Source organism: Malania oleifera, chromosome 5 (assembly GCF_029873635.1).
Source record: "Malania oleifera isolate guangnan ecotype guangnan chromosome 5, ASM2987363v1, whole genome shotgun sequence".
NCBI classification, from domain to species: Eukaryota; Viridiplantae; Streptophyta; class Magnoliopsida; order Santalales; family Ximeniaceae; genus Malania; species Malania oleifera.
In genome coordinates, this window is record NC_080421.1 from 53,982,641 (window position 1) to 53,997,462 (window position 14,822).

Consider the following 14,822-nt stretch of genomic DNA (forward strand, 5'->3'; position numbering starts at 1 on the left):
GACACGCAAACATGGATTTAATCTCAAAACTAGTTAAAAAGAATTAGTTAAGGGATTGCCTAAGACTAAATTTGTGAAAGATAAAATCTGTGATGCATGCCAACTAGGAAAACAAGCAAGAACAAGCTTTAAGAAGAAGAAAGAGATCTCCACTACTAGGTCACTTCAAATGCTACACTTGGACTTATTTAGACCAAACCCAATTCAGAGTTTAGGAGGAAAATCATACGCTTTTGTCACAGTTGATGACTTTTCAAGATACACATGGGTACTATTCTTAGGTCATAAAGATAAAGCATGTGAAAAATTTATAAACCTGTGCAAGAAAGTACAAAATGAAAAGGGATACACAATTACTAAAATTCAAAATGATAGTGGTAGAGAATTTAAAAATTAAGGCATGGAAGACTATTGTAATTCATTAGGAATTGCCCATAATTTTTCAGCTCCTAGAACACCACAACAGAATGGCGTAGTTGAAAGGAAGAATAGATCTATATAAGAAATGGCCAGAACTATGCTTAACGAACATAAATTACCCAAATACTTCTGGGCTGAGGCAGTGAATATTGCCTGCTATATGCTAAATAGAGTTCTGATTAGACCATCACTTAATAAGACTCCCTACAAATTATGGAATGGCCATAGACCAAACATATCATATTTTCATGTCTTTGGCTGTAAGTGTTTTGTGCTTAGAGACAATGAGCTTCTAGGAAATTTTGATGTAAAATCAAATGAAGGTATCTTCCTAGGGTATGCTTTAAATAGTAAAGCCTATAGAGTATATAACAAACGAACATTGACGGTCATAGAATCTATTCATATAGTGTTCGATGAGTCAAATCCCTACTCCAAAAGAACTGATGAAGATGAAATTGAATTAAACAAGAAACTAGAAGAACTATCAATTGAGAATGATTCAGAAAAGAAAAATGAACTTAAAGAACCATCCATTGAAATTGATCAAATTACAAATGAGGTTAATGAACCACCTAGGGAATGGAAATACATGAAGAATCATCCCATAGATTAAATAATAGGCGAACCATTACGTGGAGTAGCCACTCGCTCCTCTCTTAGGAACATGGTTAGTCATTTTGCATTTCTATCTCAAGAAGAACCTAAGAATGTGAATGAAGCTATAGAGGATGAATCTTGGGTGTTGTCCATGTAAGAAGAATTAAATCAATTTGAAAGAAACAAAGTATGGACTTTAGTTCCTAGACCAGAGGATAAGTCAACCATAGGGACCAAATGGATATATAAGAATAAGAAAGATGAACATGAAGTAGTTGTGAGAAATAAGGCTAGATTAGTAGCTCAAGGATATATTCAAGAAGAAGGTATAGATTTTGAAGAAACATTTGCCCATGTAGCTAGGATGGAAATCATACGAATGCTTTTAGCATATGCAGCTTTTACGAATTTCAAGCTATATCAAATGGACATCAAAAGTGCATTTTTAAATGGCTACATAAATGAAGAAGTGTATGTAGAACAACCCCCAGGCTTTGAAAACCATTAGAATCCATATCACGTGTATAGACTGATGACAGCCTTGTACGGTTTAAAGCAAGCTCCTAGAGCTTGGTATGAAAGGTTAAACGGTTTTCTATTAGAAAATGGATTTATAAGAGGAAAGATAGATACAACCCTATTCATAAAGTCTAAGAAAGATGATATTCTCCTAGTGCAAGTATATGTGGATGACATCATATTTGGCGCTACAGATAAAGAATTGTGTAATGAATTTGCCAATACCATGCAAAATGAATTTGAGATGAGCATGATGGGTTACTTAAATTTCTTCTTAGGACTTCAGATCAAACAAGCAAATCATGGAATATTCATAAATCAATCAAAGTATATTAGAGACTTACTCAAAAAGTTTAATATGAGAGACGGAAAAATACTAGGTATACCCATGAGTGCTTCATTGAAATTAGACAAAGATGAACAAGGTATACCAGTAGACGTCAAGCTATATCGTGGAATGATAGGTAGCTTGTTATACCCGACTGCTAGTAGACGAGATATAATGTTTAGCGTATGTTTGTGCGCAAGATTTCAGTCTGCTCCAAAAGAGTCTCATTGCTAGTTATTAAACGGATACTTAGATATCTGATAGGAACCGTGGACATTGGGTTATGGTATCCTAAGTACACATTCTTTGAGATTCTTAGTTATTCAAATGCTGATTTTGCAGGTAGCAAAGTAGATAGGAAGAGCACTAGTGGTACTTGTCATTTCTTAGGACACTCCTTGGTCTCTTGGTTTCCAAGAAACAAAATTCAGTTGCTCTTTCCACAGCTGAGGCTGAATACACAGCGGCAGGTAATTGTTGTGCTCAAATGCTTTACATGAAGCAACAACTGAAGGATTTTGGATTAAGTTATGAAACAATCCCTATAAGATGCGATAATACGAGTGCAATAAATATCCTAAAGAATCCCATATTACATTCACGAACTAAGCACATGGAAATACGACATCACTTTCTTCGTGACCATGTGCAAAAAGGGGATATAACACTAGAGTTTGTATGCACGGATGAACAATGGGCAGATATATTCACGAAACCACTTGCGGAGGATAGGTTTATCCAAATTATGCATGAATTAGGTCTCATGCATAGTCGAGAAGTTGCTTAGAATCAAGTTAGATGATATAATTCAAGGGGAGCAACATCATTTACAATATAATCACTTGGTATTGCATTAATCAACAATTGAACACATTCAAAACCTTAAGATCTCTAAAGGGAGAAGAACATAAGGGTGTGTCTACTCATGTTTTATTTGTTTACACCTTTTTGTTGATGTTAAAAGGGGGAGAAAATTTGGAAGCAAAAATAATAAAATGGAAGCAAATAATAAAATGGAAGCAAAGCATGTTGCTAAAACTAATTACAAGAGGGAGATATGCAAACGGGGAAAAATAGTTGGTTCATGTCATAGTTGAAACATCATGAGAATATTCATTATAAGCATATTTAATATTTCATTTGGATTTAGGCTAAACACTTTGTGTATGAACATGAGCATATTGTCATTCATTGATTAGTTGATGCATTAATTGAGGGGGATTCTTGTTAGGTGTAACCCATTATATATTTTTACTCGTGCATTTGTCATCATTAAAAAGGGGGAGATTGTTGACCCTATGAGTCCAATCCGTTCATGATAATGACAAATCACTTGATATTTGATATGTGCATGGAGTTTGTGAATAGGAATTATATTAAGCATGCATGGAAAGATAACGAGTCATGGAAACTTTCAAGTAAAGCTTACAAATCTTGGCAAGATCCATGGAACTCAAAGAGTACAAGAATCAAGATGCAAGCGGCAAAGTTCAAGAACATCTTGGGAATGGGTATTTAGAACTCATGTACTTACATTGTCATATGATTTAATTTGAGGCTCAACATAACTTAGAATGATTTTAGAATTCATGCATTTCATGTACATCATTAGGGAATTCTTATGGACTTAGAAATGTTTCTAAATCATGAAAAATATGTTTTATAAAAGACCCAAGAGAAGAAGCAAAGCATAATTTAAAACTAGAGAAGAAAAATTGAGAAAAATGGGACTTCGGTAGCCTGAACTTCACCTCAGTCGCCTGAAGAATTTCTTCTGGAGCTTGAAGATTAAGTTCGGTAGCCAGAAGAATTAATGGGAAACACAGCAAGTTAGCAGAGGCTCTTCGGTCGCCTGACCTTAGAACCTTAGGCGCCTAAACGCACTTCAAGAGCCTGAACTTCCCTCTTTAGGCGCCTGACCCTGTATTCCAACTTGATTTTTCAAAGGCTTAAGGAACTTCGGTCGCTTGGGCTTTTTACCTCAGGCACTTGAACTTGCGGGAAACTTTAAAACTTGTTTTTTATTAAAAGAACTCGCGAGTTATTTCATTGATCCAACGGCTGAGATCAATCCTAAGGGTAAGATACTATATATACTGAATATCTAAATCTTAGAAAAAAAACTAAGACACACAACAAGAAAAGAACACATCGTATTGCAACATTGTAGAGAAACTTGAGCTGATTGTCTGCACTTCATTCTACTTTCATCGTCTTTGGGAAAATCTATTTCGAAAATCAAAGGGTATTCATTCATTCAACTGTACTTCAATCTAGTATTGTGGTTTGATCTTTCAAATTATTATTCTTAAGAATTTCTCATCTCATTACGTGCTCTTGATTATCCTTAGAAAAGTTTTGATCTTGAGTGTGCATATTCGTATAAAAATTGATTTTTGAAAAGATCGTTACTTGAGAAAGCTTGTTTAGCTTGGTTGATTGGTTTTTGATTCAAGAGCATATAAATATACTTATACATTGTTCATAGAGCTTATTATTGAAAAACCTATTTTGATTAAAAGATTGATCTTGAAAGTGTCTATACATATACATAGTTATTCTAAACAAGATCATTACTTGATTTAAGTTGTGTGATTGATTGAAAGGTTTGATTCAAGTGTATGTTTTCTAAATGATCTATATTTTAGATATATTTACGTTTGATTAAATATCCTTAGTACTTATAACTATATATTTTATTGAGGGATATTTACTGAAAAACAATATATTCAATTTGTGATCGTTGAAAATCATTATCTATATATATATATATATATATATATATATATGTATATGTATGTATTGGCTTATTACAAAGATCAATGTGTGATTGAATACTTGAAAGAAAACTTTGTGATTTTGATTGATTTAATATTCAAGACAAAGTTTTTATTAATAAGGTCACATCAAATATATTTGTGCATTTTTGCAAAGTGAACCAAGAACCCTAGTATACTCCAAAACATTTTAAATATATATGTACTTGGGAGTTTTGATTAAATAGGGATTTGTGTGTTGAAGCATATCATACATAAAACGATTGTATCGTTTTCATACATTCACAAGTTTCAAGTTTTAATCATATGTTAATGTGCTAGGAAATTGAATTGTACTCACAAGCTTTTGTTAGAAGCATTGTTTCGAGTGTTATTTTTCAGATTCTATTGTATACACGGTTCGGTGTGTGAACCGGTGTATGAGGAGAGAGTTGTATCTCTTGTAAGCAGCAGAGTAGGAGGGAGTTGTGCCTCTTGTAAGCAGCGGATTGTAAGGGAAGCTCCGTCCCAATTTAAGAAGCAGGGATTTAGTGAATCCTTGAGTGGTTGCTCAAGGCGAGGACGTAGGCCAAGTCGGCTGAACCTCGTAAAACTGTGTTTGTCTTCTCTCTTCCCTTTACTCTTTATTTTCAGCACTTCATTTAAATTGTGTATATTGCATGTATAGGTTGGATAGCCTTACACATAAGTAATTGAGTAACAAGAAGTCTTTGGTAAATATATAAGAAGAGTTTAAGAGGTAAATAAGTGCCAAAAAAAAATTTTAAATACCCAATTCACCCCCCCCCCCTCTTGGGATTACACTTGATTCAACAAAATCTTTCAAACCTAATCCTCTACATATAAGTTTTTCTTTTCCTTTCTGATTTCTACTTGGGCTATTAAGCGTGGATCTGTGATTTGTGTTCTAGTTTGGGTTTAGATCTGTGTTTTGAGTTTTGGGGGGTTTAGGGCAAGTCAACTCACCTAGAGCCCAGTGTTTTTGGTTTGGGGTTGACTCGAGTGAGTCAAACCATTGGGTTAGTCAAGTTACAGTTGGGTCGTATCACAATTGGGTCTGGTCAAGCCTAAATAGGCTTGATCTGCAGTTTGACCCTGGTTTGGTTTTAAAATTTAAAATTGGGCCGATCCCCCTTGTGAATTTTTATAAATGAGTTGTGGGCTTTGTTTGTCTAAAAATGGGGCTCAAGTTTTAAAGGTTAGGTTTTGGGCTTTGTTCAAAATTAGGCATGAGTTTTATTTTTGAAAGGTGGGAAGGATTTAAAAAAAAAAAAGGGGTCGGTTTTATTTTAAGGGGCTTGGGTCCTTGGGTTTTGAAAACTTGGGCTGGTCTTTTATTTTAAAACACGGGCTTCACAAGCTTGGGCTTTCTTTATTCATGGGCAGGAGTTTACGGTTGGGCTGCAGGTTTGGGCTTAGGGGTTTGGGCTTTAGGTTTGGTTTTATTTAGGTCGCGGGTTCAATTTTAGTGTTTGGGCTTAGGGTTGGTCTTCAGTTTGGGTTGTGAGGTTGGTTCACTATTTGGATATGAGGGTTTGTTTGGTTCGTTGTTTGGATGTGTGGGTCTTTGCTCACTACAAGGTTGGCTTGGTTCATAGGCTGGGGCTTCCTGGTCTTTCAGATAGAATGGGTGTTGACTTTGGTGCAATCCCAAGATCGGGGGGGGGGTGAATTGGAGATTTAAAAATTCTTCCTAAGTTTATCTAAGCAAGCAACAGTAATGCACAACCTAGGGGCGGTTAAAATATGTATGAAGTTGCAGAGATGATAAATCAATCTATTTTCAGCACATGCAACACAGTTTTAGTATCTCTCAATCAAATACATTACGTGTCAACCATATATGTAGTATATTCAACAAAGAGATTAAATCAAGCAAGAAGTAGAATATAAAGCAAGAAAAGTAAAAGTGACACCGAATATGTTATCGGGGTTGGGCAAACGTGCTTACGTCCCTGCCTTAGCTTGCAAGCCCAAGGATTACCACTAATGCTCACTTAACAGGTGGAGCGGCACCGGTTACAACCAGGTCAAATTACCAAGGTTGACCTCAACCTTTACACACTCTCCTTACGGGGCGAAGAAGGCCCTAACACTCCTTAAGGGGCAGAGAATTCCCACCTCAGGCCACGCTTGGATTACAATGAAACAATCCTTTTTGTACAAGTAAAGGTACTTTGAACACAAACAAATTTGTACAACGATATGATCCAAATATGTGCACTCACAGATGATATGGATTTAATGCTCAAGTGAGATCCAATATGTGAACTCTCTAAGATGTGAGAGTGTATGTATATGTGAGAGTACAACCTTTGATACAAGATATTATATTCAACGAACGAATAATCAAAGGAAGTTTAACACAACGCAAATCAAATATCTCAAGGATGTTCTAAACGTAAAGAACAATAGATATTCTAGATTGAGACTTGCAAAAACAATATCAAAGTTTATATGCAAGCTTTCAAGTCTTACAATTTGAATGCCAAGACTAGAAAGCCAAAAACAAGATCTTCCCAATCAAATATTTATATATCAAATATTATGGGAAAGATCAAACAAGCAAGAACTCTCAAAAATATATTTTCAAAACGTATAAGTATGTGAGAGTATTTTCCAAAAGAATGATTTGAAGATGCACTAAACTCTCTATTTCAAAAAGATATTTTCAAGTGAGTATCAAAGAGAGTATTAAAAAATATGTGCTTGGAATGTAAAGTATATAGCAAAAGAAGTATAAAAATTTGAGAGGAAATTTGCTAATCACTTTTGCTAATATCTTTCTAATTGAGTCAAATGAGAGGTATATATAGGGTGCCCTTGAATTTTGACCATTGGGGACCTGTTGGGAATATTAGAAAATGTTTAATTGCAATTTAAGCCAATTTACCCCTAATTACTATAGTTAAAAATAAGACAACCCGAGAGATTCGGTCACCCGGTCCTTAGGGCTAGTCTCCCGAACAAACATAGATAGAAAAGTTCAGTTTTGGGTTCGGGTACTTGAGGTTAAGTTTGGTTGGCTAAAACCAAGGCGATTTTTCAAACTGCTTGAGGTTCAGTCGCCCGGTTCATAGTTCAGTTTGTCGAACATTATAATTCGACCGCACGGGATATTTTTGAACTGAGTATTTGGGAGCTCGGGGACGGTAGAAAGGTAAGCTTTTGAGGGACGGTCAACCGTGGAGGTTTAGTTCAATTTTGGTTTGGTCGCTCGGGCCTCAATCAACATGTTGACTTTCTACCTATTCAGTCGACTGAGGAATTTTTAACGCGCTGGCTTCGGTCGCTCGAAGTCCTTTAAAACTTAAGAAATAGATCCTCTTTTTTTTTATTTAAGTTCACCCTTGATTGCATAGACATGACTTGTGAGTTTTAGGGGATTTGTACAATTGATGTGTAGGGACCTAAGGGTCGATCTATGGTCTCTTAAGCATTTAGTCTTATCATGCATATAATGCAGTTATTACAGACCATATTATATTACAGACCAAGTAAAAATGAATGCAAATTACAATAACAAAGGGTTCTTCATTCTTTTGCTTCTCTAGATGCCATATATGAAACATGATCTTCAAGGTTCGTATGACTTCCTTGAGTTCCTACCATTAGTGCATGCTAAGAATGAACATGTTCAAGAAGTTGAGTGCACAGGTGAGAAACATCGGTTTTGTCATAATCAAAATGAGATCAGACTCATAAAGTCAACAATGGGACTGTGGGGGGTTTTTTCTTGGTTCTCATAGGAGACCTACATATGTATACATGGGGGGAATCCTTCTCTTGACTGAGTACCTGTGATAAATTATGGAAAGGTAAGCCAAGAACAAATACTTGAGCTCTTCTACTTCTTCAGGTCTTCTTGTCCCTGCGTCCTTTTTTGTGTGGGTGTCCTTCTAAGTTATAGGGAACACTGGGTTGTGCCTTCAGGTGCAGGGAGCATTGAGTTATGCCTTCAGGTTGTAGGGGGTACTAGATTATGCCTTCGGATGTAGGGGAACACTAGGTTGTGCCTTCAGGTTACAGGGGGCACAGGGTTGTGTCTTCGGGTACCAGGGGGTACTGGGTTTGTACCTTTGGCCTCTGTGAGTAGGGTGAGAACTTCACCTTATAATTTCTATAGGGTTTTTCCCGGACCTCAATACTTCTCTCTATTGCTCACTGTATGGGTGTGTCTCTCTGAATGGGTCTCTCCAAACTGGTCCTTTAGTGTCGTGCAAGGCCCCCAATTTGTAGGGTTGGGGCCTTAGCTAATTTAGGCAGCCTTCGATTCTATCCTTTTCCCTTGTTTTCCTTTTAAACAAAACCTTAGTGTGTGCTTTCCTTCCTACAACAAATGATCCCCCCCCCCCCCCCTTTTCATGGAATTTGCCTGATTCTCCCTTTCTTTGAGTCTCTGGCCAAATATATGGGGGGATACATCCCAATATTTTGAATATTTTCTCTAATTAATCGCTAGATTGCTCAAATTTATTTCCTTTACTATTTGATTTTCTTCTAATTTTGGATGCATGTATCCTTGGAAATGCTTTGGGATATTCTCTTGCGCCCAGGCTATTGATTTGGCCTCTCTGTATTTCTGTTAGGATTTCCCAAAAATGTATTCTCTATATTTGTATCTCCCCAAATGCATGATGTATTCCTTATACAATGTATTCCATGTATCTGTATTCTGATATATTGGTACAATAAAAATTTTCACAAATACGAGAGCTCGAATTTTCAATAATTGCCATAAGGGACCTGGTTGAACAATATGTAAAACGAAAAGGACTCAATTTAGAGGACTATAATCTAAAAGGACTCAATTAAAGGAAAAGACTCAATTAAAGGACCATAAAATAATAAAAAAAAACTCAATTAAAGAAATGCAAAAGTACCTAGTTGAATGCTATTAATAGGGTCTGATTAAAATTTTCATTGAAATTAGATGGACTAAATAAAATGCTATCCTAAAGGCCCTAACATCAAATTGACCCCATTTTTTTTGTATAAAATTGCAATTGCCCTTATATATTTTTCAAAAGACAACGGAACAAATAGAGAGATCCTATTAAAAAAGGCCCATGTAAAATTGGGGTGTCTACACACCTTACAGGAAAATTTACTCCAAATTGCAAAGGACCTTTTGTAGTAAAGAAGGTTTTCTCTAGAAGGGCAATAAGCGTAGCTTATATAAATATTTGAATTATAGATCAACCTCATAATTCAGAGGTAATCAAGAATTTCTATCCTTAATGTTTACATTTGTATTCAAGATTATGTACTATTCATTTTTATCAATAAAGTGCAAGTTTTCCCCATCTTTATCTCAAATAATTTAATTTTGTGACTTGAAAAAAAAAATTCTAATTGCATCTGAACTACGGATAAACGTGATCCTAAAAAACGAGATACATAGGAAACCTATCAAATGAAATGATGGGTTCAACCCAAAAAAAAAATGACAACTTTGGGTTTTGAAATGAGTAACTTGCATAAAAACAAAGATTTTGGAACAAAATACTTAATGAAGAGTTTGTCCAAGGAAAGTTGATCAATCCATACTCAACTAAGATTAGAAATCAAAACTAGGGTAGTTTTTTGAAAATTTGGGGATTTCTTAAGAGTGTTTTCGAATGTAAAATTTATTATTTCCTATCATGAAGGAAGAATCAAAGTGTTTTTCAAATGCAATCAATGAAGGTCTCATACTACCCTAACTATCCCTTTACCCATTCCAAATACCTTTTCCAACCTAAAGACCTTTTCACTATCCTTCAAGATAAGAATTCATCTTTTGTTCAGCAATATGCACCATAAAATGATGCAAGTTCTAAAAAAAAAAAAAAAGGTCAAGAATGAAGATTTTCACAAAAGCAACTAGAATATATGATTAAAGGCCAGCTCAAGTAATGATGGGGATTACGAGGGTAAACTCAAACAACATATTTCTTTGTAAAAAAGAGAAAAAAAAATGGCATTATCTTTTCCTAACACTTTAAACCTAAATACATTTTCCTGATTTATTTTTCTTATTTTTTTATTTTTTATTTTTCTTTTAATTGGGCTGTCCCCAATTCTAAAAATATTTTCTTTTAGGTTTTTCTTTAAATTTCTATTTTCTTTTAATTGGGTTGTCCCTAATTCTAAAAATATTTTCTTTTAGGTTTTTCTTTAAATTTCTATTTGGTAATTTTAGGCAACCCTTTTCAACATTTAGGAATTTTTAGTCATTTTTTATCTTAAATGTTTTTTATTAGATTTTTATTGCATTTTCTTATGTTTTTAGCCTTCATAAATTGATAAAAAAAATAACAAAAACTATAAAAAAAAAATTTCTAAAAAAATACAAAAATTTTTAGAGGTTTTAATTCCTTTCTTGAGGTTTTAAAAGTGTTTTTTAGTGCCATTACATCCTCATATCCAATCTAGGCACTTATCAATCTATGTTCGATGTGAGAACATTTATCAATGCTTAAATCTGACCACCTGTCTATTTGTGCTCAATCTATGAGCATGCATCCATCTTAATGCCTAATTTAGGGCACTTGTAAGTTTGTAATCAACATGAGAACATCTTCCTATCCATACTCAAGAATGACCATTTGTCTTTTCATGCTCAATTTGTAAGCATGTGTACATACTATGCTTAGCCTCAAGAATCTCCAATAGTAATTCTTTTATGCATGCTCAACTTGTGAGCATCATCCCTTCATTAGTCTGACATGAAATCATTTCTAGACCATGCCTCTGATCCCCTAACAAGTGAAAATTCACTCCTTTATCCATACCATTATATAGCTCACCCATGCATTCATTCCTCTAATAAATGTTTTAATGCATTCATTGATGCATCGACATATAAGTCATCTATGCATTCATCCCTTCATCCATAAATTCATGCATTTATACATCAGTTTAAGAAATAGAGGGTCTTAAGCATGCAAGTTTCTTTGCAATGTTTGATTGTTCCATAACCATTGCAAGAGTAATTATTTGTTGTGAAGATACATTCCATCCTCTTGCTATGTTGACTAAACTCTATGATGTCATGAAACTATAGGAAAAGCCAAGTGTAATTGGTTGAGTTAAAGTCTCATCGCAGTAGGAATGAGCATGTGTGATGTTATTTATTTCCAAGTGAATTCATCATTCAATAATTTTTTTCTCTAAAAAAAGAAAGAAAAATGATATTTTCAGAATAGTATCTATGCACATTATATTTCATCTCATGTTGTATCATAATATTATCCTACTTGTGCGGTGCTATGTTAATCCTTTTGCACCTTTAAGAACATTGGCTTCATCTAGTCTAAAGAAGTCATGGCTTCAAATGTCTTCGAGGAGTCAATCTAGAATTTGATTCAAAGAACTTAGTTTGCTAAATAAACCCATGTGAAGCAGATCTACCAAACTGACAAATGAACTTACACAATTCCAAGATGAAAAGAAAAGAAGACAAGATTAGGGCATGCCTAGAAAAAAGGAAACAATAGTCTTGGTCACTGGGAGAACATCATTGTATATGAGCGGCAATTATGTTTTGAAGCATTTTTCCTAACATACTATGCTTAAGATGAATTGAGTAGTTTTCTCTTTAATCCAGTATGTAAAAATTTCTCTTTGTGCTAATTGCCAATATTTGGACTAAAGACACGTGGTCATAATTTGGCTAACTAGTAAATCCCAGAAGAACTCTGATGAATTAAATTCCCATTTGTTAGCCCTTTAGGCCCAAATAAGTAATCTAATTTCTTTTTTATTCTTACCTAAAATAACCTAAATTTGAGGTCCTCACTAAATGACGATTCAATTGAGATAATGAGAAATGTCAAGATGACAGAAAGCAAACTTTCAGCTATCAAATTTTGAAATAATATTATCCTTTGCTAAGCCCAATTGGGCCTATACATATACTTCTTTATCACCTGTCAAAGGATCACCCCTCACACTATGATAATTTTGAGGGTAAAAAGATAAGGCAAAAGGAAAAATGTGAAAAATCGAAAGGAAATTAATACGAAAAGTAAAATAAGGAATGAGCGAATGCAAATGGAAAATGAAAACTCATAATGCAAAAGAGAAAATGAAGAGCAAGTGCCAAACGGAAACTCAAAGAAAGAAAACTTTGTCAATCCTCTCAAAGGTGATCACTTAACAAGTTTGAAACCCTAAAAAATGTAAACTTTAAGTCTTACAATCCGTTTCTTCGTTAGCGCATGAATTTTGGCCTACATTATGTTCCTAATTAAAGTCCTAAATAGATTGGTCTATTGGTTTTTATCTCAATTGAATTGTCAAAGCAGGACATTGATTCTTGAAGTATGACATGACCTGATCCCAGAAGGGATGTAGGCAACTCTTTGGTTTCTCACCACAAATTCAGCAAAATCACTAGAAGATCATCAAAATAAGAGTTTTTATATTACATGGGGTAGGGGCATCAATGTGATTTTTGAGCCTCATGTCCTATCTTTCTTAAACCCTAAATCACAGCGTGCATTTTATCCACATCATTAAGACTACCTCGAGATCCAAAACGTCAGCAAGGATACTCGAAGTATAATATTGTTATACACAAATATTGATAGAACAAATTCATATTCATAACTTCATATCAATGTTGAAGTATTTAGAACATCTATGGTAGACAATAGATGAACATCATAATGCTCTCACTAGATATGACTTGAAAAATAGCCAGAAAAGCTCCATCTTCTTCCCTTGTCTTCTATAATTTATTCAATCTTCTCTTTACTTTTATCCTCAACAATAGGTGTGGCACTGGAACCATATCATTTTCCTTTTATTTAGTAGAATCCTTAAAACAATTAGGATCTCATTGATTTAGCATCTTCATTGGAAATTTTAGAATCTATTAAAGATATTTGGTATACTTTTCATAATTAAAGGTGTGTGTTTTCCTTAGCTTCTTTTTTCTTCTTTTTTTTTTTATAAAAGAATTTAGATATTATTTTTTTTTTTTTGTAATTTAGATTCTTAAGTTTGTAAACATATTAAATTAGCATATTAATATCTAAGGTAAATAAGAAACACCTAAAAGTTTACTTATCCACTACTACACAATATTGTCTTCGTATGCTTAAATTATTCACTTCCTAGTGAGCAAGACTACCTTTAACAACATTAGCACTTGGATTATGATGGCCCTCACCTTAGCTCTTATGAGTGATGACACCAATAGCAACCACAAAATTTTTATCTTATTCCCTCATTATACTATACATTCTATTATCTACTCCCATTTTTCAATCATTGACAAAGGTGTTAGTACCGAGAGAATCCTCATAAGCAGGCTTGATAATCTTCAGCAAGTATAAACTTTACCTAAAAATCTTAAGCCATCTCTTGGACTAAAAACATGCATGTAAGCCACTCTTCCCCCCCTCAATTTCCTAATACGTGATAAACTTACAAACACAGTTCTTAATAGAGGGGCTAGATAATAGAACCACATTTGTTATCTTACTAGAGTTTCTCTTCCCATAATTATTTTACTTCTTGTTCAATAAAAATTGTATAAAGTCTTCAAAATATTAGGGTTTCAATTGGATATTTTAGAATTTATTGAGGATGGTTGGTCCACTTCTTGTAAATTTGCCCTTTCTCCTTATTCCTTTTTTTTCTTAGAAAAAAACGAATCTTGTTTTTTGTTTGGTTTCGTGAGTACTTTAATAAGCTAGTTAGTTGTGCAATATTGAGATCTGAGGTAAATAAGAAAACTCAACTCTTGTTCACTTGTAAAATATAGTTTTATTTTTCATTTCCATATGTTAGAAAAAAAAAATTGTTGCCTTTTTCTAGCTCTCCAAATTTTTACATATAGGAAAATTAGAAAATACCTTTTCATTGTTTTCTAGAAACAAGGGAGAACTTATGTATTTGAAAGTTTGAAAAATAAAATAAAATAAAGATTGTTCTCCGTAACTAAATAGGCTTTAAAAGTTCTCAATGGCCCCTAAAAAGTCTTCTTACTATACAATGCTGTCTTCATATGGGTTTCACTAATTTTTTCTAACTAATTCAATATCTATTTTCATATGTTGCATAGTTGAAAATCAAAAGCACTTTGAATGAAGTAAAAACATCCTTGTCAATAGCTTCAGTTTTGATGAATCTTCTTGCAAATGAACTTGTTTTTTTTCCTAATTATTACCTCCATTTATAAGTTC